Here is a 27923-nt window from a genome sequence, read left to right as displayed (position 1 = left end):
GGATGTTTTTCATTTATGAAAAAAAGAAAAGAAAAAAATGTTAGAGGGCCAAATTTTTTTGTGCAATTCTTGAATTGTGGTCAGGGCCACACAAAACTTATCCGAGGGCCACAGATGGGCCCCAGGCTACACTTTGGACACCCCTGGTTAGCTTTCATAGCTTGTTTTATCACTGCATTAATCAAAGAGACTCCAATTGTCCTATGACCTAATAATCTATATAAAAAATGAATAAAAACAGGGGTTATCAGTAATTTATAAACTCATTTTTAAAATAAATAACCCTTAGCATAATGCTAAGTACTCAGGATTAAAGTCAAATCAGAATAATTATGTATACATATTTATATATAAAGATGAATTTCCTGATTATGAGTGAACATAAAACAAAAGATCACAGATAAACTTTAGGACTGTAAATAATTTATTTCCAGAAATTTACAAATTTATTCTTAAACACCACAGAGAAACAAATTTGGTTTAAACACAATATGTGAACTAAAGCCAAACAAAGACAAAAAAAAAAGCCTTTTCACATAAAATCAGAATTTGTTTAAGGTATTTTAAACAATCACCTTTTATTGGATAATCAAAACATTTTTGACAATGTAGCTAAAACGAGACAGTGGCTGTAAAGTGTTACTATGACAACACAGTTTGAAAATTGAATAGTTAAAAACAAAGTTAAAGGCTGAGATGCTCCGTCTTGACAGTTTGCATAACATGTTGCAGGAAGTTTAAAACTAATATTTCTACTACTGTATCTATCTATAGCATTTGTAGCTGAGAAATTAGCATGTCATGCTAACATGCTAATGTTCGCCTGTTTCCTTCAAAGCAGTTTTCGTACATATGGGTGTTGCTATGGAGACTTACCGATTAGTTCATGTCACAAAAATGTACAGCTGTGTCCAGATGCTACTAGGCTCACACAGTAACTACAAAACAGCTATGCTAATCTTTAGCATGCTAACAGACTAAGTTTCAAATTAAGAAAGCTAATGTTTGGTATTATTTATTCATCCCTGAATTTTTATGTTTAACTTCCAAGCACTTAGACAATCTTAAATTGTCTTAAATTGTCCTGATTGTCCATCTGCTGGCCAATCAAGCAAAGTAATATTGTCACTGAAATAGATTTTGGTGTCTTTGACAGGCTTTGCAGGTTCCAAGTCCTGCTGGAAAATATCTGCATGTCCATAAGCTCTAGAAGGACCAAAATAATGTTAGACTGCTGGCCTTTAGAAAACCCAGTAGACCAAACCAGCAGTTGACATGGCGACCCAGACAGTCGCTGACTGGAAACTTAACGCTGGACTTCCACCTGGACTCTGAGACATGAGCCATGTTCAGGGATGGTCTCTCATAAGGTTCAGGAAATTAAATGTTGCATCCCAGGAAAGTACCTGATTTTTCAGGAATGTGGCTGGTAAGCTCTGGGAAAGGTTTCAGAAAGTCTAAGGTCAGCAACCGGTAAATTACAGGCAAAGGTGTCTGGTAGGTCCAGGGAAAGGTGCTGAGAATATTCCAGCATAGTTACAGAAAATTGCATGATAGTTTCCAGGATAGTACATGATAAGCTACAGAGAAGTATTACGCCAGTAACTAAGTTACTAGAAAGCACCACTGGATTTCAAGAAAGTGTGTTGTAAGTTCTTGGGAAGTGCCTAGTAGATTCCATGAAAATACCAGGATAGCACCTGGAAAGTTCAGTACACTACCTGGAAGTTTCCAGGAACGTCCCTGGTAAATTCTAGGAACAGTTCCAGGAAAGCATCTGGTACGTTCTGATGATGTTCTAGGTTAGAACCTGATAAGTTCCAGCAAAGTCTCAGCCCAATAACTGGTAAGTTACAGGAAAGAACCTGACAGTTTCTAGAAATGTTTCTGTTAAGTTGTGAGAAATCTTCTACGAACGTTCCAGGACAATCCCTCACAAGTTTCAGAAAAGACTTAGAACATACCAGCTACATTTCTGAAAAATGCCAGATACTTGCCTGAAACTTACCAGTGATTAGCCTGAGAACATTCCTGGTTGGTACCTGGTCCATTCTCAAGCCAATAACTGGCAGGTTACAAGAAAAGTACCTGTAGTTTCCAGGGATGTGCCCATCAAGGTCCATGGAAGGTTCCTGGAAAGTACCGGGAACCTATTATGATTCCAGGATCAGAATAGGTTCCAGAAATATTTTAAGCCAATAACTGATAGGTTTCAGGACATGATCTGATGGCTATCTGGGAAAAGTCTCAGGAAGGCACCCAGTACAGGAAGCAGTAAGTTCAAGGAAAGTTTAATCTGTATTATTTAGTGCTATCAGATGTTTTGCATGATACTGTAAATATAGGAGAGCACAACCCTTCATTGAAATACGTTTTGTAAGTACACAGCAGTCCAAGCTGCACTGTGATGCTACAGGTAACAGAATCACCTCTGAACATCATTTCTGGGAAAGTAATCTCCGTCCTCAGGGATCCAGCCGCTGAGAAAGTTCCATATTTACATTAAAACAAAGACTAACAAGCAAAAGAACAAAGTGAAATTAAATATTTACTGCCCACACAGTGAACAACAAAATGGAAGAGGGAGAAGCAGTGGCAGCTTAGTGTTTTGTTTTTGTCAGAACAGTGGATCTCAAACCACAAACATCTTCTATTAATAGAATGAAAATGGATCTACAGTGATTTGCCTCATTGATGATGACACAGAAAATGACGATGATGGAGGCGGCAACCAGCATGCTCCTGCTTGTAGTCTTAAAAGTTTGCTCATAGGTTCTTCCTCACTGGAAAAGAAAAATAAAACATAATTCCTATTTAATACCTTTCAGGAAAAACACAAATGACTATTATTCCTCCTACCTGACCCTTTGTGTCTCATAACTGAACTTTTTATATTTATTTAGCATTTATTAATGTCATTTGTTACATGTAAGTTCTTAGTTTTTGTATGGTCTGTTAAAAATTGTTGCAAAAATCCTACATTTATTATCTTTATAAAATAAAATCAGTTTTTAAAAACGTGCGTTGTCGCCCCCTGGTGGCTCATATTTGTTTCTCCACATATTTCTGCTTTTGAACGTTTTCAACTTAACTTGTCAATTCCAGGTATTTGTGTTATTTTATACTACAAGATGGCTGTTTTAAAATAAAAAGCTTCTTTATTGCATCTTAAAACTAAGCGGATTAACTGTTGCAAAGTATTTTCACTGTTTATATGCAATTTTCTATTATTTAATTTGACATTTTTAGTCAGATAAAATTTCTTATGGGTTATAAGATTGTTTATAATCCGCAAAAAGATTTATTTTGGTTCCAAATAGATTCAAAAATGGAGGAAAATAAACAAATAGGGTAAATGTTTTGCCCAAACTGGTAGAAGGACAGCATATAGAGAAGTTCATGCGAACTAAATTTCTTATTTGTGTCTGTGTTCCAGTTGTTGAATTTCTCTGTGCTCCGCCTGAGCCACTGAGATCAGATTAACTCGGACGTCTGCTCAACACAGGCTGGAAAACAGCGCCATATAAGCCGAATGAGGATTTGATGGTTATGTAAGCAAATTCACTGAGGTTTTCCCAGGCTGGAAAGCAAAAAGGGAAAAAGTCTGAGTCACTCAGGTTGGACGATGACAGCGGGAACTTTTGACCCCAGAAACCGCAACCATCAAGCGAGAAAGTATTTTAACGATGAGACAAATTGCATGAGCGTGACAAACAGGAAGATGAAGTCGTGTCATTAACAGTAACATCTCATGGCTGCAGGGGAGTTCACTTATCATGAGTCACTGAGTATAATCTACGGGTTTCTATTTTTGTCCCAGAACGTCTGATGAAGGGAAAACCGAAAGCCCAGAAGACCCTCAGCGTCTTTAAAGAAGAAGAGAAACAAGTGAATGGAAATGTTTGTAGATGTAATTTAATGCTTACATTTTTATGGATGTTGCAACACAAACACGTGATCAGCTCCAGCTGGGTCGCCTGGGCGAGTCTGTGTGAGGCTGAAAATGTATTAAGGCCACATTTTGTAAAGAAATGTTGAATGTTATTTTTTTAAAAAGCTGGTAGCTTTAAAGGTGTATGTGATAATCTGTCAAAGAAAGGAAATATTAGAAGCTACACCGCCTACAAAAACAAAAGTATCTTAGAACTAAAATGTTGGCATCTGTTTATAAAAATATGAGTTTTTCCTCCTCTGTGTAACAATAAACTTAATATTTTAATAATATATATATAAGGCAGTGGTGGGCACACTTTTGCTAATATGCTAATAGTGAAGCTAACTTTTTGTTTTGCTTTTTCTTCCAAAACGTTTAGCACTTAGCTTCCAGGAAATCAATTTTTCAGATATTTTCTCAGCTGTTTTGTAAACGAAGTTGAAAAAAGTTCGCCATCTGCGTTTAAATTTCGATTATCGACGATTAACATTTATATTCAAGCTCTTATTGTGAAGGAGGTAAATGCTGTTTCCGTTTCCTCTCCTCACGTTTTGTCCGTTTTTTCCACAATAACTTTATTTGAAATATGAAAAGTACAAGAACAAAATAAAAAACGGACACAATGAGATAAACATGCAATTATAGGGCATATTAGTTGCTACATAAAAATTAAATGGTTGCTCAAGGGTTGTAGTGTTACGAGGACAAATATAATTTAAAGATAGCGGGTTAGCATTAGCTTCTTCTAAATACTGTGTTAGCATCCCAGCACTAGCAATCAAGCATTAGCTTATGCTATTTGTTTATGATTAGAGCTTTCTGATTAGCATAGCTAACTTTTTCATCATCACTGCACATAACAAAAAAAAAATCTAGATTTTATTTATGTTTTATTGACTGCGGGGCACTTTTCATAATGTTTTCATGTGAAACATGAAAACCACCTGTCATTTTTATTTTCTTCATTAATAATTAACAAGATGGATGGATTTTTATTTTTAAAAAAACAAACCAGCCTGATGAATTATGAGTCTAAATCTTCTTTCTTCCATCAAGCACAAGTGATAATAAATTAGATTATCTCAATTTTTATTCTAGCTGGTCAGCAGTGTTGCATTTAGCAGAAAGGACCAACGCAGATCTCATAAAAATATATTGTTTATGATCAGTAACTTGTGGATAAAAACATTTCATACCAAGTAAACATCCAACTCAGAGTCTGACTGGCTCCTGCTGAGCGACGGCAGCGGATCATCCAGAGCTAAAGTGGAGCTGGAGTCCCTGCGATCTTCACTGGACAGAAGAAAAAACACATTTTAGATTTTTATGTACTGAAGGTTTTCAGAGTATTCATGTAATGTAATAAGTACATTACCTCAATTACAGCAACTTTTGTGGAAAAAATTATGCACTTTTATATGTAAATTTACTTTGAGGTACTTTTGAGTAATTTTATTATAAGTATTTCCAGTCTTACTTGAGTAAAATTTCTGGGTATTTTTCCCATTGAATGAAAAACAAACATGTTTTCCATGTCATTTGTTTTAATGATGCAATTTTAAAATATTAAATGATTGATAATTTGATCAGCTAGTACTTTTTACCAAATACTTTTTTACTTCTGAGTAATTTCTTGGATGAGAACTTTTTGATTCTTTTCTTCTAAGTGCATGTTAGGAGAAAATATCTGCTTTAAAAAAAAATTGTTGTCACTTCAGATGCAAGACGTCTTAATGAAAATGACTCCAAAATTATTTTTACGTCAAAATCAGGTGAACCAGTTCAGTATTTGCGGGTTTTCATATCAGGAAACAAAAAGTTTTTTTTTCCTGTTATTGTTGAAAACAAGGATGTGAGGCAAGATGGTTGCCAGGAGACAAAGTACCTGTTTTCAGTTTCCTCGTCGTCGTTTCGGATGGATTCAGTCAGAGCAGATTTGGGGAGAAGATCCGGTTGTTTGGAGGAACTGTAAACTGTTGAAACACCAGAAAGGGAATCAGAAAGGATAAAAAGATATTTAGTTTTTTAAAAAATGGGGGTAAGTTTATGTTACAGTTTCCATCCAGGTTGTCCATGCTCTGTGCCTTCTTCTCCTCCTTCTCCTTCTGTATGGACAGAAACTCCTGAGACGCCGATTTCCCTGCATGGAGGGAACTCCTCTTCCTCTTCGAAGACGCCCCTCTTAAAGCTGACGTCACAGAAACAGAAAAGACAAACTCATCAAACACAAACCGACTATAATACATAAATAAATAAAGCAGAAAGTTAAACGTACGATGAAGCTTTCTGAAAACAGTCGTTCCCATGAATTTCAGAAACCTGTCTGCGTAAAAACCGGGCCTGTGGACCGATACGGTGTCCTGCAAGCAGAGAAAGGGTCAAATAAAATGTTTTTATGAATCTGTGGGTGAAATGGAAGCGCAGGTCGACAAACTGACCCCGTCGTGCACGAGAGCCTTCCAGGAGTGCTCAACTTTCTTAATGAACCTGGAAAAAAACAATAAAATGAGCAAAGATACAGCAAATGTCAACAGAAAACAATGGAGTGCCACAAGACCCATAAAAAAAAATTTACATTTCAGGTTATTGTCAAATTCTTTTTTTTCAAAGAAAGCAAAGAGAAATTTCTAAGTTTCTTTCTTGAAAATTTCAGAGATTAATGTAAAAAAACCTCAAATGTTTGGCAGAAATTCACTCCTGTCTCTCCATCCACCAAGGCCTTAAAACGCTACCTGTGTTTTTTGTTACCTGTATGACTGAAGAATCAATGATTCCTAAAAAGATGAGCAGGTTTTCATCTTTGTGTTTTGCAGGAATCCCACCCAACCTGTAGAGAAAGTGATGATTATTTTGATACATTTAAACATATTTAGTGTGATTGGAGAATAATCCGGGTTTGTTTGTAACAAAACTCACGTGTCGTCGTCTGCGACCGGTTCTGGGTCCTTCACCGTCCCCTGGATGGACTCCAGGGCGGTGGAGTAGAGGACTTTCTGTCCTCCTGCTGTCGCAGCGGTTCCCTCGGCTCAGCGGCTTCCTGTCCAGCACATGGATGCCCAGCAGCAAACTGTAGTCCATGATCTTGAAGCTTTCCAGGACCTGAAGAGCCAGAAGTCAGGAGGAGCGTCGAATACCAGCTAGAAGACTGTTTGGAGCATCAATGAGGAATTCTCATGAGCTACGCTAACTAATGCTAACAGTCATCCTACATCGACCAAAATATGCAAGATTTAAAGCTTTTTATTTCAATTTCTATATGATTTCTCCGTTTCAATGAGTATTTTCTATTTTCTCAAATGTTTGCTATGCTAATTCTCAATTTCAAAAGTTTAAAATTTTAAATTTTTTCAACTCAGGCAATTGAAAATTTGACTTTTCAAATTAATCAGAAATTTCTCAGATTAATTAAAAAAAATTTCCAAAGTAAATTTTTGACTTTTCAAACTGAAATTTCTTTGTTTTTTCACTGACCAACAATTAGCCATTAGCTTGACACTAAAGTTTTGATTAGTGCTTTTTAGCTTAACAGCAAATAGTTGTTAGTTTGACTCTGATTAGCCCTTAGCTTGACTCTGATTAGCACTTAGCTTGATTCTGATTAGCCCTTAGCTTGACTCTGATTAGCCCTTAGCTTACCTCTGATTAGCCCTTAGCTTGACTCTGATTAGCCGTTAGCTTGGTCAGAATCTAGTTTATTAGCCAAGTTTGTAGCTATTAGCTTCTGCATTAGTGCTAAGATAGTTTCCATTGCATATATCGGTGCATGTTAAGTTAATATTTGGTGTTTGAATTTAAAAATAGGCAATTATAACATTATTTAGAGCGAATTTGCAGAATTCAGCTATTACTATGTGGTTGTGAAGATCCACTGTAGGAGTATGCATTGAACATTACATCATAGTTTGGGAAAAAAAATCTGAACAGGGATAAAGAGTGAAAATCCTTTACAATTGTTGAAATGTGACTTTTTAGAGTATTGTTTGAAGCATTTCTAGCTTAAAAAGACAGAAAATGAACTTTGGGATTCATGTAAGCTGGTATTAAAGTTTAAAAAGGTTAAACCAGAAAGTACAGAACGCTCTAAGCCTCTGAACACAAACAAAAAGACTCTTAATACCCCCAGTTACCCAACACACAGACTGATGTTACACACAGCAGACCGGTTAGAGCTGCTCAGGTGCTAATTCTTAATCAAGTGGCCATTGTTGCTTCTGTTTAATAAAACAACAGACAGAGAAGCAGGGATGTTGGCGTGGCGCAGCCTGCTGCTCTGTTGTGTTGCGTAACGTCATCAAAGTGGAGAATTGTGGGGCGATCATCGGCTTAGCGAGGAGCAAAGAGCGAAACCCGCTGTGGACTGAAGCGATAAGTTGATTGAGTCTCAGTTTCTCTGAGTGTTTGGTCCGGGGAATTTGATGGAACAACAAGCAAGTAAAACGAGCTGATAGTGGGAATCAGCTCCAGCTGCTGAGTCTCTCACCACTAATGAATATTTCTGTGTAAGCTCAGATTTGTTTCTATTAGAGATCAGCCGTTTAATCAGTTCTCTTCGCTCCCTTTGTGTTCACAAACCTTCATTTCTGTATTTTAGAACCACATGATCTTCAGTTACGTGGAAACATGAAGTTAAAATGTAGATTCTGGAAACTTCTGCAGTTTTTCCTACAGCAATACGATGCAAACGCAACCACTTTTGTGACTTTGACTAGGCCTTTCTATCTAAAACCACTCTGGCTGTTGGCTTAGAGTTGTTGTCCTTTTACATGTTACAATCAGTAACCATCAATTTTACTCAAGAGTAGAAATACTTCCTAATAAAATTACTAAAGTAATAGTAAAAATACACATACAATACACTTATTTTTCCAAAATTAAGGAATTATGTATTCATAACAAGCTCCTACATTTTGCTGAATAGTTACTTGCAAGTTTTGTTTTATTTAAAATGTACAATAAAAGATATTTGAATAGAAACTAGACTAAAAAAACCACTTGGTAAGATTTTTTTGTTTTTGCAGAGTTGAATTCAGACCAGGAGTTTCCCTTTGCTCATACAAACACGATGCTGTGTTGGAAAAACCCTTGAGCAACAGTGGAAGTGATATTTATGATTAGCGCTTTCCGGTTAGCAGCACTGCTAACGTTTAGTCTGCGGTTCCCACCAGACAACACTAATAAAAGCTGCTGTCTTACCAAGTATTTTAGTCTAGTTTGTAGTATAAATATCTTAGTTCACTTAAAATAAAAATCCTAAAGTGGGATGAAGAGATAAAATCCTTCAGAATTATTGAAATCTGACATTTTAAAATTTTGTTTGAAGCATTTCTAGCTTAAAAAGACAGAAAATTAACTTTGGGAGACATTAAAGTTTAAAAAGGTTCAACAAAAAAACTTTGTATTAACTTAAAATATTTTTTCAGCAAGAAATATGAGACTGTAGTAGTTAATAATTCCTTAATATTGATGAACAAAGTTCCTGTTGTAAGAGAAATTATCAACCAGTGGAACATTTTACCATATAAGGAAAAGTTTTGTTCCACTGAAAGATTATTTTACTAACAACTATTTAGGGATTATTTATTTAAAACAACTAAAATGTTCATTTTAAGTTAGTTTTGCATCAGATATGCTAAGATATTTGGAGTAAAAATTTGAATAGAAATACTTTCTAAGATTCATTCAGACTGAAAAGTTAAATTTGGTCGTCATGCTTTACCAACATGATGCTATATTTGTGTTGCACTTTAACATTAGTGGAGTTAATATTCATGATTAGTGCTTTACTAATGGAAAACTGCAAAAAGAAAATGTTATTCTTTCTATTTCATAAATATTATCCCATGTTAAAAGCCAAAATGTCTTGTTCCTCTGGCAGATTTGCTTATAACTAGAAGTTTTTCATCAATATTATTGACTTAAAACAAGCTGAAAAGTTACTTGTAAGTTAGTGTTGTCTTATTTTAAATAAAATTTTAAATTTCCACTAAAACCTTGAGGAATGCTTTGATATTTAGTGTTTTGCAGTGCGTTTCCTGCTCACCCTGCAGTCCCTCTGCAGCGTCTTCATCAGGGCGCTGTATGTGTCCGGGTCGAAGAAAAGCCCGTCCTGGTGCATCTCCTGGAAGTCCAGGTCTTTGAACGTCGGCGAGTTCTTCACGCGCTCCTTGCGTGAAGCGCGGCGTTTGTAGGACGAGCCTTTCAGGTCGTATTTGAAGTGCATCTTCATGGCTCGAGGCAGAACGTTTGTTCATCACCACCACGCGCACCGTCACGCCGCCGCACTGGATGCAGTAAAGGCCGTAAAACTTGGGCAGCAGCGTCCGCGGGTTCTGGTTCAGATTCTGAAATGAGAACAAGCAGGGAAGATGACATGAAGACAAGGTGGAGTTTAATTGTTGACTTGGCGTGCAGAAACTATTGCTGGTTGTGCAGGAGGCTCCACTTCTGCTTGTTAAATATGTTATCCATCTGTTTGCATCCGTTTTATGTTGAGTTTATGTTGCTGTTAATTTTAAGTTCAGGGGTTTGATGCCCTAAAACAGCTAAAATCTCATTATCCATGATAGATGTTGTGCAAATAATGTAAAGAACATGTTTTGTATAGGCCATGCATTAATCCTAACCTGTTCAGAGAAGCTTAATAGGTGAATTTAAACGTATATTTCTCAGTATATTTTTTCCTTATTAAATAAATTGTTGATTTGATTTAGTTTTTATCCTGGTTATATACGTGATCTAGAAGATTTAAGTGTCAGAAGACTGCAAAGCGCTTTGTGGGAAGCCGAGCGTCTTGTGAAGTCACTTTGGGAAACGTTTGACTAAGCAACCCACCATGTAGTAACCAGGAAGCAGCTTCTGCAGAAACTCCGCCTCTTTGTGCTGCACCGTCTTGATGATGAACTCGTCGTCGCTGGTGAGGTAGAACCAGGAGCTGCTGGCGCCGGGGTTGGACAGCTCGATCAGCGGCTCCTTACAGATGGAGTACTGAGACGGAGAGACGCAACATTTCGCAACCAGTTACAAGGAAACTCACATCAGCGCAGTGATGAGTCAGTTTGACGTTGTGGTTTCAGCTCACCAGATAGTCGTCAGGCTTGATGCCAAACAGCTCCCTGAAGTAGCGGAAGGCCAGCGGCGCGTACGTTTTCAGACGGAAATCTGGGAAATGATGCGCCGGAGTCAGGTTGCTGCCATCACTGGAGATAATAGTAATAAAAATATGGTAGTTAGTTAACAGGTGAGGCTGTTTGACCAGTCAGAGGGTAAACCAAACATTGCTAAAGCGTTTCCACGTTTCTGACCAAGCGTGACGGCTTGTGAAATTAAACCAACACCAATTTGTTCTGTATCAAAGCCTTTAAGCTACTAGAAATGTTCAAAAATATTTCATACAAAGTAAATTGTGCCACAATCACTGGAACACATGTTGGTAATATTTGTACAACTGGAAACTAGCAGGACAAAATCTATTACATTTCGTTAGGTTGGAGTTGAACCTTTAACTTTCTTCTCTCAGAATCACAAAGCAGGTTTTTTTGTCATTAGATCTGGTCAAATACTTTATTTGGACGAATAAAGTTGATTTTTCACCTGGTGAATCATTTCCACCATAAATTGTTATTCAGTTCAAACACCCACTTTAATTTTTCTAACAGATCAAACTAGATTTCTTTCCAACATATCCTGGTATTTCATATTATCACACTAACAATTCATGCCAGACACAATTATAGTGCATCTGTAAGGTAAGTCCCTGCAGCATTTAGCAAATTATACATTTATGTTTGTGATGGTAGAACAGAAAGTCTTATTTATACCTCAGAGAAACAGAAAGTTCAATCATTTATCAGCTTTAACTTAATTTATTTGGTTGAAAATAATTATATTGTATTTTTCTCTCTATTTAATGAATAAAACAAATTAACGGTTTGTCTTTAATTTGATATTGTGCAACAGAAACCATTAATTCAGTCCATGTTTGACCAGTTTGTATGTTAATCCATTCTGCATCCATTTAAGAAGTAATAGAAAATGTCTTCGGCGTGCAGCCGCCCCCACAGGACGTGCAGTCCTGGGTGGTGAGCCATTTCACCCTTAATAAAACCCACCAGTGGGTAACTGACAGTTGATCTTGATTTACCTCTATTTGTACTGCATGTAAATGTTTACCTGGGTAGGAAGACGGTTTCTACCATGGAGAAGTCCTGCATCAGAACATCTCTGTCTGGTTTGGAGCTCAGGTTTCCAACAGCATAGCCGATTCCCAGCTGGATGGCTCCTTTCAGGGCCTCTGCTGTGGGCTGACAGACACATTTATAAATAATAAAAAGAATCTAATTACTTCTTTCCTGTCTGAACGCATAACTTTTACATTTCCCCCTCACGAACAGGCTATATTTAGCATCTGTAACATTTGGTCTAGTAGAAAGTGTCGGGGTTAGCACGTTCCCCTCGGGATGAATCATGTTAATGACTGTTGACTCCCTCAGCTGTACTTGGCTTTGTGTTAATTAGCTTGTAAACATGTTCAGTGGTGGCGGTGACCTCATAAACAAACAAATACTTAACCACTTTCAGGCTCACACAGAGGCTGTGTTGTTGTTTGGGATTATGCTAACATGTAGCCGCTAACGGTTTGCACCACTTGCTAACTGAACGTTAGTGTAAATAGCCTAGATCCATTTTGGGAAAAACACAATATCATGTTCCTCTTCATATATACTGGACTAGTTCAGCATGTAATCTGATCTTATCCGTGTCAATTTGTTTGTATTTTTAAAGTGACACCTACCTATAGCCTGCAGCTTCTTAAAGCTAACAGCTTCTTAAAGCTAGCAGCCTTTTAAAGCTAGCAGCTTCATAAAGCTAACAGCTTCTGAAAGCTAACAGCTTCTTAAAGCTAGCAACTTCTTAAAGCTAACAGCCTTATAAAGCTAGCAGCCTTTTAAAGCTAGCAGCCTTATAAAGCTAGCAGCCTTTTAAAGCTAGCAGCCTTTTAAAGCTAGCAGCCTTATAGAGCTAGCTTGCGCAAACAAGAAGGAAATTTAAAAAAAACAAAATTTATTGACAATATTTTATATTTGGCAACATATACACATCAAACTATACAAAATTATTAGCTTTTACTGTGGAGGACAACTGAACTTGTTCATTTAATCAAGACAGAATAAAGAAAACATCTATATTTCTAAGTGCTAACAAATAATGAAATGTAACATTTAGCATTGTATGATAAGATTTAAGTCTCAAAATAATTACGGGATACTACATTTGATTTAGAACAGTTCATAGATTCATCAAAGTTAGGAAAATACTGCTTTTGATGGTTACAGTTAACCTAAAGATAACTCCTACATTTTAAAACTGGCTTAGGAATCCCCAGAAATGTTTATTTGAAAAGTTTAATATTGACCTAAAATAAAAAAAAAAAAAAAAAAAAAAAAACAGATCACCAGAATACTATGAAATTAGGAGTTAAGATTCAAAACTCACCAGTTTACACAAAGATCTACAGTTGTCTGGAAAAAGTTATTTACATTCTTTTCCCTTCAAAACCGATTTTAACGAGATATTATGAGGTTGCTCGAGATTAATTTTGAAAACCATGATGACATCAGTACCAGTCATTGTAAAAATCGTCCCAAATTGCAGGTCAATTATTATATACAACCAGCAGCAGGAAATGACCTAATTCTTTATATTATGGATTCAACACAGATTTGTAAAAATATTTCAGACATTTTAATAATCTTGCAACTGCTGCAGATTACACCAAACTAGAATATATTGAAAGGTTCATATTTAAATGTCTAGTTTAGCTAGTTTGGTGTTTTTCTGCACTGCCCTGTGTTTCATTTTTGTAAATCTTTTGTTCTGTCTCACTTTATGCCGTAGCGGCTTAAATTTCTCACTTGTGGGACTAATAATGGATTATTTTATCTAATAAAACTATTGAAATCTTGTAACTAGAGTAAAGTGAACTCATTGCCATGGCTAAACCTTTTAAATATTTTGGCCTGATACCAAAACATTTGCATTGATAAACGACTCTCACATGAAGCTTAGGGAGAAAGTTGCACCTAACATTTCAACATTAGAAATGCTGATGATAATTAAATATTTCTGAGATAGTAGTTTAAAATCCACTAGAAAGTCAGAACTAATTTGACAAATGATGGATTTTGTTTTACCTTTTTGTGATCCTTTGACGTTTTAGAGGTTTTGGTTCCTCTTCCTTCCTTGTCGACGGTCTCCGTTGACATCTTAGATTTAGAGAACTTATTCAAAGGGAAGCTCGGCTGTTCTTCCTCCAACTTTCACTGACTTCCTGTTTTATTGAGCTCACTAATGAATGAACCAACGATGCAGAGCTTCACGATTGATGGGCTTCATGGAAACTTCATTTCCCCAGCTGGCAGCTCCTGTAGAGAGAAGACATTTGCATGAATATAATCATATCAGTTTGGTTTGTAGAAACCAAAAGAAGATGTTCATTATTTTCCTTGCATGGAGCCTGACCTGTACAGGCTGTTCTGTCTGAGCTACTTCATAACTCTGAGGTACTTTTCAGTTTTTGTAAGCCTGTAGCTCCAGAATCCTCCACAATAACCCTTGGTCCCAATTAATAAGGATTGTTAAACCTGTTACACACACACAATAAAAAAATCTCCCATTTTTAGAACAATGAGCAGCAATCAGGGCTTACAGCTTAGATCCCGAGTTTCCCAAAATGCAACCCGGGACAAAACAAAGGATTGTTCATGACTGAGAAGGTTTCCTCATCTCTGTGATCTTGGCTCTGAAGGTTCTGGGTTCAAATCCAGATCCTGGATGAGGTTAGCATGTTGGAGAAAAGAAGCTCTGTTCAACTGAGCGAGCAGAAAAACAAACTACGTATTACAGAAGTAAAGGAGAGAAGTGGTGAAATTTCAAAGGAACTGACTATTCAGGGCATCATAATTTGTGAAAATCAGTTTAAAGTTTAATATCTTGTCATGCACATATTTTACTCTTTATTATTTAACATTTTTCATCGTTTTAGCATAATGGTAAAGGAGCATAAGGAGCCTGTGAGACAGGAAATGCTAACATCTACTAGCTAACATCTGTTTTATCTGAATCTTAACTTGTTTACAGACCTGAAAGTTAAATCAGCAATAAATACATTTATTGTTGATTTAACCTTCCGGCATCATATTTGATTTTATTTACTAAATTCACACATAGCCATTGTAATTATGTATCAGCCCAGCTTAGCTAACTAGCATTAGCTAAGCCAGTTGTTTTCTGGTAAGTAGATTAAACCTGAAATTATCAATGAAGCTGTTTGTTTTATTGTAAAAACTCAGTTTTGTTTTTCATCTGGAGCAAAATAATGAGTTTTATTCACCTCTGAGTTGTTCTTAATCACATTTATGCTCCAGACATTGATTACAGTTTGTTTTATCTGGAGCAGATATAGTGATGTGCTTCATAAAATGGTGGATCTACACTCGTGTGAGATTATTTATATAGTTATTCAACTGGGTAAAGTTAACACTCTTCTCATACGTTACTGAACCCAGATTATATCTGGAAAAGGTCATTGTTTGTAGTGATATGTAATTTTTTCCCCCAATTATTTCCAAAAACAAAACATGTTTCTGTATTTGAACCAAGTGTTTTTAATGGAAGTGACATGAATTTCTATCATTTTTCACTGTATTTTAATCCTCATTTAACTCATTTCTTTCCAGATGTTTTTTTTAATCGGCTACAAACTCATTCAGTTAAAACCAGAACATACTTCTATAACAAACCACCAGAAATTATGAAACTAACATTTTTTTTCTACCCATTTTTTGTTTCTTTTGGTTTCTGATGCAAGAGGCACTTTCATACTCAACACATTTAATCTTGTTTTAAAGATATCTTTCAGATTAAATGTTTTGGAGCGATGAGTAAACTTGCAGAAAGCGGCACAGACAACCAGCTCTGTTTATTTTAAGGTTCTGCTTCAGGATGTGGTTTCGTGGTTTTGACTCGAGGAGAGGCGAACTGGGTCGAGAAGGGTCGTCAAGATAAAGAGAAACGTTTTTCAGGGATCTGCGCTCACAGCTTGACGTTAGTTTCCATATTGATATTCAAGGCAGAAAAACCTGAAGGGAAGAATAAACCTTTCATAAAAACATGACCCAGTGAGAGTTTTTGGTTTCTGGCTGATGATTTGGTTTGTAGATGGTGTTGCAGATTAAGAGGCGAGTAAAAGTGAATTTAATGATAAATAAACATCAACTTACATATGAGGAGAAATATGTGCAACAGCCGGTAAACAAACAGGAAGCGTAAATAACAGAGCGAAAGAGAGGAGGTTAAATACTGGGAGAGACTCTGGAGCTGATTGGCTAACAGGATGCAGGTGTGAAAATAGAGAGAGAACATAATCCAAGTAAAACAGAACGAGGTGGAGCAAATCAAAATAATAACTTAGGCAAACACATAAATAATAAAAAAGACACTAATTATTTTTGAAGTTTCTAGTCCAAACATCTGAGAACACTTGAAATAAAAAAACTTTTCCATAACAAGTAACTTTCCAGCAAGATATAGGAGTTTATTTTAAGTCAATAAATCCTTTATATTTATGAAAAATTAATACTTTCACTTTTACAACACTGGAAAAATGTCTTGTTATAAGTGAAACAATTTTTTAAAATCAAAACTAAGGAATTGTTTACTTAAAATGAACTTCTCTATCTTATTGAAAAGTTACTTGTAAGTTAGTTTTGTTAGTTTTGCACTAAGATAAAATAAAATACTTGTTAAGATTTGGTGTTTTTGCAGTGTTTCCTCTACAATGACAATAACATTCTCCCTCCACAATGTAGATAAAAATAAAAAAATACAGTGAAGTGGAATTTTAACCAAATTTGTAGTCATCATACAATCTTTTCATGCAATAAAATATAATATTTGAACTGTGGGAGCGCTTATCTTAAAATTTGGGCCAATATCAATATCTGATGTTAAACATTTTGGTCGTTTTTATCTTTCTATTTTTGCCACTGCTGCTTCTAAAAACAGCCAAGTGCTAAAATAAAATGATACATCTGTTTTTAAGTTCATGGTTTTGGTGTCAAAATCCTTCAGCATGTCGAATCACAAATCAGCAGGCACTAGCAACCCCAGGTGAGCTCACCTGTTACCTGGTGACCCAACTGAAGCTCCAGCATGTTTGGTTCTACTGCTGCAAAATGGCAGTAGTAGAAAAACTAAAGTAAGGAAAACATAAAAGTTATTTTTAGTTATTTCCCCTCATGGTGAAATGCTAATGACAAACAAAAATCACCATGTGGAAGAAGAGACAAACTGAACAATTGACTCGATGAAGAAGTGTCAGGTCTGGGTTCTGAAAGTGAGGAAGTTAGCGCTGATGTGCCCTTTGCCTCAACATCAGGTTGTATAATGTAAACAACAACCATTACACAATCTGTCTACTGTCTGTTGGAGCAATTATTCTTAATTTAACTTGTTTCTTTGAGTTAATTCAAAAACGACCAACTTGATGTTTGAAGACTGTTCTCATAGAGGCAGACTGGACTCTAATGATGGTCGTTCACTGGTTTGATCCACTCAGACTGGAGGATTTGAATGGTTTAAAGTTTATAGTTGTTGAGTTTTGCTAGCTCGGATGCTAATTCAATTTATTCCACCACAATAGGGATTCGGTAAGAAAACCTGTAGGCTTACAAGACAGCAAATTAGTGCTTTAGAGTTCAGGGGAAGCTAAGTGTGCTAAAAAGTTTTCAAAATTAGCAAAAGCACTAAATGTGCTAATTAGTAGATTATCAGAAAGGTGCCCCTCCCATCTCTCTGTCATGAACCGTAACAGAGGCAGTGTCGCCTCCAGTACATGTTGATCTCGGTTCTTTGAGACATTTTTGATGAGGTAATTTTGATGAGGCAAACACTTCCTGGTTTCCCCATTTGTTCATGCTGGTTCTCTGGAATCCTGAAACTTTAAAATGACTTTGTGTTTCATCTATTCTTGTATTTCCGTAGATTGGAGTGTGATGTGTACACTGCATCTCCACTAGAACTGATCCAAAACATTTTGTTTAATCTTTAAGTTGTTTTCCCATCTCACAGCTTGATATATTCGGTTCCATTTGGGACCAAAATTGCAACATTTGATACATTTTCAGCCTCTGTGGGTCACCTTCAAACTGCACCGAGTCAAACTGACCAAATCTTTTGAAACCTCTGTTCCCCTCCCAGCCTGTGGTGGCGCTGCACCAAGAACTACTGAAGGAAACAAAACAAAAATCTCTGAAGAAGACACAGTGTGAAACTTCCTTCTTCACAAAATGCAATCAAATATAGAGTAGCGTCAGATATTTTATTTTGTTTGTGGTAAAAGACCATGAGACATTTTTCCTGTTAGCTTTAGACTCACATGTTTGTTTTGGTTTAAATTACCCAGAATGCTCTGTGTTGTAGTCCACTATCTGCTTCTAGAGCAGCCTCCGATCCGCTTGGTGTTCACATATGCTTTGAATCCGAACCAGAGTTCATTTCAACTGAACCCAGCCTGAGGTTTGTTGGTGGACCAGAGTTCGGGTTTATGGTCCAGTTGTGCGTTCACACCTCCCCAAATGAACTGGACTTTCTAAACAAATGGACTGGATTTGGATTAAAGCTGACTAAGGAGTTAAATCAATTTGTGTGATGAGACAAAACAGTATAGTAATACATTTCTCATTGATCTCTGTTTGAGGAACTGTAACTTTTATTTCATAAACCTGTTTTCAGTTTTGACTTTCCGTTTTTAACAGTTACACCCGGCGTTAAACCAACAGCTCCTGGAGTATCTGTATTGAAGAGGCCTCCATTAGAGCTGGGTGTAAACCGCAAACAGGCCTGTGTTTAACTAGACGCTCAGGTGAGGGAAAGCAAATATTTAAACCTGCCTGCTGCCTTTACATGTATGTAAATGTCACAAAGTGCTCCTTACAAGCCGGTCGCAGATATTTTACTTTTTTAGTGCCTGACTGAGGAAGTGGAGCTGATTTCCTCTTGTGATACAATTTTCATGTTCTCACAGTGGGACGCCCAGCCGACGGGCCGGACGGCGGCTGAGTGGAACCGGCTGGGGAAACGTCAACCTGTCAGCCGGCAGGTAGAGGCTGGATGTGTGAGGAGAAGCAGAAGTCTTACCTGAAGCGTCAGGATGCTGAGTTGTGGTGTGAGGAAAGTCCAGCAGCAGGTTGACGTGAGCTGAGCTCCTGAGAGACGAAGAGCCGACTGCTGCTGCTGCTGTAAGGCATCCTCACCACTTCCCCTCCGTCTTCCTCTGTTCGCGCCTCTCTCCGCCCACCTGGTGTGATCATCCTCATCCGAGCTGGAGTTTTGTTCTGCTGCGAATGTTGAATTTAAAAACACACCAGAACCTCCTGAACAGAAAAAAACCTTGGTTTTCCTGTTGAAGACACAGTTTGATGAAAGTTTCACAGATCTGTTAAAACCCAAACGATGATGTGAAAGTTTCCTGAATTTAGAGCTTAATTTACAGGAATATGCCAGAAAACATCCATGAGTTTATAAAGTCATTTCCAGGTTGGGGGCACCGCTAATTAAAAACCCTCCGAAAACTAATCATGAACATGAATTGGACTAACGCTAAAGTGATACACCAACCCATTATTTAGCACAAGCTAATGCTAAAGCACTACTCTAACATGATATTTAGCACTAGCTAATGTTAGCGAACAATACCAACATGGTACTTATTAGCAACTAATGCTAAAACGCTACACCAACATGATATTTAGGAAAAACAAATGCTAACATGCTACACCAAGATGGTATTTAACAGTAGCTAACACTAAAATGCTACACTTAGAAGGCATTTAGCTAAAACTAATGCTAAAGTGCTACACCAGGCCTCAATAGTAGCTCATGGAGGAGTTCGATCTGTTCACAGATTATCTGTTTCATGCCGTTCTGTCATGACATGGCGATGTTTTTCACAAATATGTAAAAAAACATATTTTATAATGGTTACACACTGAACCTATTAATGCCAGAATTTGTTCATTGAAATTGCAAATTTTGCACTGCAGTCCACAATTTATTCTGAGGCAATAGGCAAAGTGACATCTTTTAATTTTACGAAAAAATGTTCTTATGATAGGAAGTGATGTTTGTGTTGAATCTGATGTATTCAGCTAAAGTTTAGACTGACCTCAAAGATCTGAAGCTTATCGTTAAAGATAAAGATTCAAAATATCAACGACATGCAAAAGGCCGAAAAGCTACTATAAGAAAGGCTTGACTGCTTTCATACAAAGGAAAGCAGTCTACTATGTTTACTGAGAAGGGTGTAAAAAATTTCAACCTACCTTTTTAAAGAAACCTTAATAAAATCCACTAATCTTGTTTTTATTTAACTGATACGCTCTAAAACACTCCAGTGTCTTCCATATTTCAGGAACGGTTGTTGTTGTTTTTTTCTGGTATTTTGGTTCCTCTTTAAAATTTAAAAAATTTTAAATCAGGACTTTATCATCAGATGTGTTCACTGTACTGTACTGAATTTTAATCATGCATGTTTTCTGTCTTCCTCAAATGTTCACCATCTTTAACAAAATTGTGAATCTTTGAGCCAAAACACAAAAACTGAAGGCAAGAAAAGTGTCGTTTTTTTCTTGTTTTTAAAAAGCAACAGCATATCCCATTATGGACTCGAACCTTTCCGAACAAATTTTAGCTGAATATTGTGAAGATAATGGGCTGCATGTTAGTTTGGATTAGCAGAGGGAAGACATCCACATCAAAACCAGACAATTCAAAGATTTAATAAGGTTATAAACTTGAATTTTGGTGTTTCTCCAGATGTTTCAATGTTTCATTTTTTTAACAAAGTAATTCACAAATAATGAAACTTTTAGCTGTTTTATGGTGTCTTGTCACTTTAAATTTAAAAAAGGAGCTGCTGGCCATGCCTCCCCAACTCAACTTTTACACTTGCATGTAAAAATAGCTGCAAACAGATCTGGACATCTTGAAAATTAGAAGTGGAGCCTCCTGCACAACCAATAAAAATACAGCAAACGGCTTTTGGAGGGATAGGGAACAACAAAACTCTTGTCTTTTCCAGAAGCCATTGTACACGACACACAAGTGTAAAACCAGTTAACCAAACATGTTGGAAGTCAGCTACGGTTGCTTGATAATGGGGCAATGCCCATTGATTGTGACTCAACATAGAGGCTTTTGAAACAGCTCATTTTCCAGACACCAAAAAAACAAGCATAGTCAGAAAATGGCTCAATTGGTTCTTAATCAGTTGGATTGTTTGTAGAAGCAGCTGAGACCCAAATGGAAGAATAAAAGTGCCCAAAATGTGAAATTTGCATAATATGTAGTGCTCACCATTTTCTAAAAGTTCAGATTAACAGAAAATCCTCGAGAGGGCGCCACACGTGAGCCTCAAGACAATGAAAAAAGGAAGAAGTTAAAAGAGAAACAAATCGAGAAGAGACTCAAGGTCACCTTCATCACCGACTCAGAAAACACTGAAGGAGAATGGAGAGAAAACCGAGGAACCAGACGCTGGAACACAGACTGCTGCAGGAAGAAAAACAAGCAGATCAAAGTGAAAGTAAGTTCAGAAAGTTTCTACAGGAGAGAAACTGACTTCCTGGTTTGACGTTCTGTCTGCTGTGGTTTCAGCTCCACTCTGAGACAAAATGGCTTCCAGATCAGACGATGATCTCTGCTGTCCGGTCTGTCTGGACATATTTAAGGATCCGGTTCTTCTGTCATGCAGCCACAGCTTCTGTAAGGAGTGTCTGCAGAAATATTGGAGAGCGAAACCAGGAAGAGAGTGTCCAGTTTGTAAGACAATATCATTCATCAAAGATCCACCACGTAATCTGGCTCTGAAGAATCTGTGTGAGACTTTCTTACAGCAGAGAGAGAAGAGAGCTTCAGAGGATCTCTGCAGTCTGCACTCTGAGAAACTCAAACTCTTCTGTCTGGACCATCAGCAGCCAGTGTGTCGTCTGCAGAGATTCAGTAAAACACACCAATCACAGATTCAGACCCATTGATGAAGCTGCTCAGCAACACAAGAAGAAGCTTCAGGAAACTGGAGCCTTTAAAGGAGAAGCTGGAGCTCAGGAAGAAAGTTCAGGAGGAGTTTGATCAGACAGCAGAACACCTGAAGGTCCAGGCCCGACACACAGAGAGGCAGATTAGGGAGCAGTTTAAGCAGCTTCATCAGTTTCTAGCAGAGGAAGAGGAGGCCAGGCTGGCTGCACTGAGGGAGGAAGAGGAGCAGAAGAGAGGGATGATGAAGGAGAAGATGGAGGCTCTGAGCAGAGAGATAGCAGCTCTTTCAGACACAGTCAGAGCCACAGAGGAGGAGCTGAGAGCTGAAGACGTCTCATTCCTGCACAACTACAAGGCTGCAGTGGAAAGAGTCCAGCGCTGCCCCCTGCTGGAGGATCCACAGCTGCCCTCAGGAGCTCTGATAGACCAGGCCAAACATCTGGGCAACCTGGCCTTCAACATCTGGAGCAAAATGGAGACCATGGTGACCTACACTCCTCTGGTTCTGGACCCAAACACGGCTGGGTCAGGACTCCATCTGTCTGAAGATCTGAGCAGTTTGTCTTATGGAGATTATCAGCAGCTTCCTGATAATCCAGAGAGATTTGATTATTATTGCTGTTCTGTTCTGAGTTCTGATGGTTTTAACTCAGGGAACCACAGCTGGGATGTTGATGTTGGAGACAGTTCATTCTGGAGACTTGGTGTTTTAGAAGAATCTGCTCAGAGGAAAGGAATCATAGAGTCTGGATGGTTGTTTATACGGTTCTATGAAGGTGAATATTCAGCACATTCTCCACCAGCTCCTTCCACTCGTCTCTCAGTCCAGAAGAATCTCCAGAGGATCAGAGTGAATCTGGACTGGGACAGAGGAAAGCTGTCCTTCTCTGATCTGGATACTACACACACATACACACCTTCACACACACCTTCACTGATAAGATGTTTCCATACTTCGACACTTTTGATGCAACATTAAAGATTGTACCGATGAAAATCTCAGTGATTAAACAGCAGCTCTGATGATTTCAGCATGAAGAATAAAAGTCCAATTTAAACATTATTGATCAAATGATTGATTGGTTTTATGTTTGATAGTTTTCTGGTTTTCATCCCTTTCTATGTTTTCCACTGTAATGTTTTTAAATGTTCTGTACCAATAAAAACAAATAAAGTTATCAGGTTTTTTGGGATTAATGGCTTTGTGCATCTGAAGCTAAAAATCCTTCTAACATCAAAATGTGAAAATCTCAGGCCGTTTTGCTTATCTTAACATCAATTCAGTGTTGACTGATGTAGAGATTTTGTTATATTAACCTATTTCAGATAACCTGCAATAAAACGTCTGGCCATATATGAACCTGCATAAACGTATGACAGTTTACTGCAATTATTTATCACCATTATTTCTAAAAATTGGGCCTATGCAATAGCTTTCCAATCCTCCAGAGGGAACCAGAGCTCATGTCTTCAACATGAGCCTGCGGCTGGAGAGGATCCCTGTGATGTGGAAAACATCCTGCATTGTTTCGGAACCAAAGGGGCAGCTTCCCTGTGTCTCCAAGGACTCCAGGCCTGTGGCGCTGATCTTCCAAATCATGAAGACCCTAGAGAGCCTCATCCTGGTGCCGCTCCAGACTCTGGTCCAACCACATTTGGACCCCTTGCAGTTCTCCTACCAGCACAAACTTGGAGTTGAGGATGCCATCATCTTCCTGCTGAATTGTGTATACGCTCACCTGGACCAGCTCTGAGAGAATTATGTTCTCAGATTCTCCAGTGCTTCCCTTGTGTCTTGGATTGTATATCGAACTAGCAGCCCACAGTTTCTGGTCTGCAAGTGTTGGTAGCAACACAGGGAAATGTCCTCTCTCCCTTCATCTTTACAATGTATATATCCAACTTCAGCTAAACAATTTGCCCTGTAGCATCCATCCATCCATCCATCCATCCATCCATCCATCCATCCATCCATCCATCCATCCATCCATCCATCCATCCATCCATCCATCCATCCATCCATCCATCCATCCATCCATCTTTTCCAGGGTTTATGTTTAGAAGCTGCCATAAATTCATTAAAAAGTAAGCAAGTGCCAAATGTTTGGTTTCTTTTCTCTCCATTTAACAGTAAAATCAAAGCTCAAAATAACTCAGTAGGATAATAACTGCTGTTAGCTGGTAGGTGATAAACAGCAGGGCTGGATTTCAACCGAAAATGGTTTTTTTTATAACATCGTGCAGTTTTAACTGTAAAAGCACATAATAAATTCTCCATCATACATTTCAGAAGCTCATATGTCAATTTTAACAACATCAAAGTCTGTTTAAGCCAGTTCATTGAGCCTTTCAGTGTCATCACTATCTCTGAAACCTTGATTCATTTCAAGACTGACGTTAACTAGATGGTTATGAAATTAGTTATATTATAACAGTTAATCAATACTGGATTATTAGTAAATTATATTAGGGATCACTCACGTGTTTTTCTTGCCTGTGACAACTGCGTCAGAGCAAGTAATGTTTTAAAAGAATAAGGACTGAATCCATAAACACATTCAAAAATTAATTATCTGAACAATCTGTGTGTCAGTATTGAAAGAAAATGACAGATAATGCATATAATAATTTTCAAAATATTTTAAATCATTATAAGACAATAACTGTCCTAACAAAAAGAGTAATAATCAAGTCATACCATAAGGGGACAGCTTCACACTCACACACATTCTGTCCATCATTCAAACTTCAGGACTAAATAATCACATTACAACATCAGGGGATGGCAACAAACACACACACACACCCACACACACACACACACACACACACATTCTGTCCAATATGGACAATGGGGAACATGATGATCAAGTTACACCCACCATCATTGGACAGCCACACACTCACACACATTCTGTCCATCATTGAAAATTCAGAACTAAATAATGTCATTACATCAGGGGACGGCAGACACACACACACACACACACACACACACACATGCACACACACACACACACACACACACACACACACACACACACACACACACACACACACACACACTGACCCACATTTTGTAAAACATTCCCGGACAGATTTCAACGATATCCAATCATCATGGAAGATGCTGGTTGTTTTCCTGTCACTTAATTAATTGATTAAATGCAGTATTTTAGGAGATACCGCCGCAGGGTCTCTCTCAAACCCAAAAGCATTTAGTGGTCCTCAAACAAAATGAAACACAACTGACTTGCCAATCATAGTGTGATTTTTTTTAGACAACAGGGGATCTTGTTACACACAGAATAAATATTTCAAAGGGATTTCCTTTGGGACTTTGCAAACCTTATTTTGAGGGGATTTTAACTTTCAAGCCTCTTAAACCCTTGTCTTAGACCACCATATATCACCATATTTTCTCCATGAGCGTCAAACTCATGCAAGCAAACATCCAGTAGACTCTCAACTTAGCGGCTTTCCATCACAGACAAAGATCCTCAATTTGGAAATAACAAATCGGCATAAATAAAATTTTTCTGCTGACCTGTTCTGAGTGGGTTGACCATGGGTTGTGTCTGAGGGGTTCCGCTCAAAGTTGCAGAATGCCAAACACCTTACATCTGGTTGCCCCTGCTAACTCTTGGAGATAACCTCAAGATCACCTTCCCATTTGTTTATCCATCCATCCATCCATCCAACTTTTCCAGGCTTTATGTTTAAAATCTGCCATAAATTCATTAAAAAACAAGCAAATGTCAAATGTTTGGTTTCTTTTCTCTCCATTTAACAGTAAAATCAAACATCACAATAACTCAGTAGGATAATAACTGCTGTTAGTTGGTAGGTTATAAACAGAAGGGCTACATTTAAAGTAAAAAATGTTTTTATAAGATCATCCAGTTTGAAGCAGAAACCACATTACCTCTCAACACAAAAATGAAAAATTGGTTAAGACATAAAATAAGGCAGAAAATGTGAGATGATTCACACCTTATTGTATCTGATTGCTCATTAATAAAGTAATTATAAAGAATTAAACCAATTCTAGGCTGCAGAATAATGAGGTTTTGGCAGCAGCTTCAGTAAAAAAACTGACTGAATTTGGCTTTTACTCCAAAGCCAAATTCTAATATTAGTTAAAGTTTCAAATAAATACAATAATTAAATTAATTTGTGTTGAAAGTTTATCAGGGATGTGGTCAGTTTTAGAGACAGAAACATTAATGTTCTCATTAAAATAATATTTTAAATATCTGTCTTCTGTGGTTAGTAAAGCAGACAGCATTCCACCTTGTCCTTTTTGTTCTTCTACAGTCTTTGCTGGTTTAATGTTCTGGCTGTTTATCTTGTCCTGTGTTAGAGAATGGTGTTGTTCTAATCTTCATATCCAGCTTTTGGTATCGATCCACTGATAAACGCCTTTATTTCAGTTTTTCATTTATGCTAACAAGACACTGAAGTCATTTTTCAGAATGTTTGAAACAGCTCCCACATGGATGATTAGTAGGAATGTTGACTGTTGGTTTCAAAGGAGATGCTCTAGTGTTACTAATCTTGGCCAAAGTGAAATCCAGGAAACTAAAACTTTGAAAAATATATCAATGGTGACGTCTGAATTCAGAAATATTACAATTTCAAAAACTTTACATTGTGAGATAATTAGTCCTTTACAAGGAGAGCAGATTTCTATCATTTTTAGAAATTTCCCTTTTGGGATTTCAAACATAAAACATATTATTTTTTTTCATGTATGCTCATATCAACGTCTCATATGTTAAGAAGAACAGAATGATACATTCAGGGATCGCAGCATTGACTTTCAGTGGCTGAACTCTGATGAATTACTTGTATCTAAAATCTACAAGAGAAATGTTCTACAGAGGAGATTCAGTTCCAGGCTGAGTGGAAATGGATTCAAACTTCAAAATTATGACCTTATCAAACAGAACTGCAATACCAAAACACAAATATGCAAAACGTTGAATGACTAGATTGAGGAGCAAATAGAAGATGGATCTAGGTTGAATGCTAAAGCTGAATAAGACAGAATTTGGATCTATTTGTGACACCTGAATTAAGCAAAATCAAACATATGAGGCTGGAATGGGAAAGGGAGCTCAGAGAGGCTTTGGATTCACAGCTTTAAAATTAAAAAATGTAAAACACTATCAGATTTGACATTTTTATGATGTATTTGTACTGCTAACCAACCTTTTGGTTACCAGAAAAAGGTAACAATAATATATGGAATCAACAGGGATTTTTAAAATGTTTTTCTTGAAGTTGATAAAAATCACACGTGGTGTCTCTCAGGGCTCTGTTATGGGGTATCTACATAATATTGTTAAGGGGCTGCACAGTGGTGCAGTTGGCAGCATTGTTGCCTTGCAGCAAGAAGGTCCTGGGTTCGATTCCCGGCCCAGGGTCTTTCTGCACGGAGTTTGCATGTTCTCCCTGTGCATGCTTGGGTTTTTTCTGGGTACTCCAGCTTCCTCCCACGGTCTGACAACATGACTGTTAGGTTAATTGGTCTTTCCAAATTCTCCCTGTGTGCATGGCTGCTTGTCCTGTTTGTTTCTGGCGCCCTGTCCAGGGTGTACCCAGCCTCTCACCTGGAACGCAGCTTGATATAGGCACCACCAACTCATGACCCCACGAGGGGTGATCAAGAAATAAGATTAGCTAGTGTAGCTATGCATTATAATGACCATCAATGATTCTGAACCATCCAACAACTCATTGCATGGAGGTGCAATAAAACCTGTTTCTCAGTATTTGAAACATTACAGTTACAGTTGATACTGCCCCATCAAGAATTGAAGAGGCTTTTGTTTTAATTTTCTGATTTTCTTGATATTATTTTGGTTTACATTTACAGTATTTTCTGCAATGA

At 37.5% G+C, this 27923-nt stretch overlaps 1 pseudogene; it reads right to left on the bottom strand.

Annotated features, from left to right (window-relative positions):
- Positions 1-2568: 2568 nt before the first annotated feature.
- Positions 2569-19235, bottom strand: LOC129366470 (phosphatidylinositol 4-phosphate 5-kinase type-1 beta-like; annotated as a pseudogene).
- Between the last annotated feature and the right edge of the window lie 8688 nt (positions 19236-27923).

The sequence above is a fragment of the Poeciliopsis prolifica genome, unplaced genomic scaffold, assembly GCF_027474105.1.
Source record: "Poeciliopsis prolifica strain line A6 unplaced genomic scaffold, Auburn_PproV2 SCAFFOLD015, whole genome shotgun sequence".
Taxonomy (NCBI): Eukaryota; Metazoa; Chordata; class Actinopteri; order Cyprinodontiformes; family Poeciliidae; genus Poeciliopsis; species Poeciliopsis prolifica.
The sequence above is the reverse complement of the archived record's forward strand: the minus strand, read 5'-3'. Positions and strand labels throughout refer to the sequence as shown.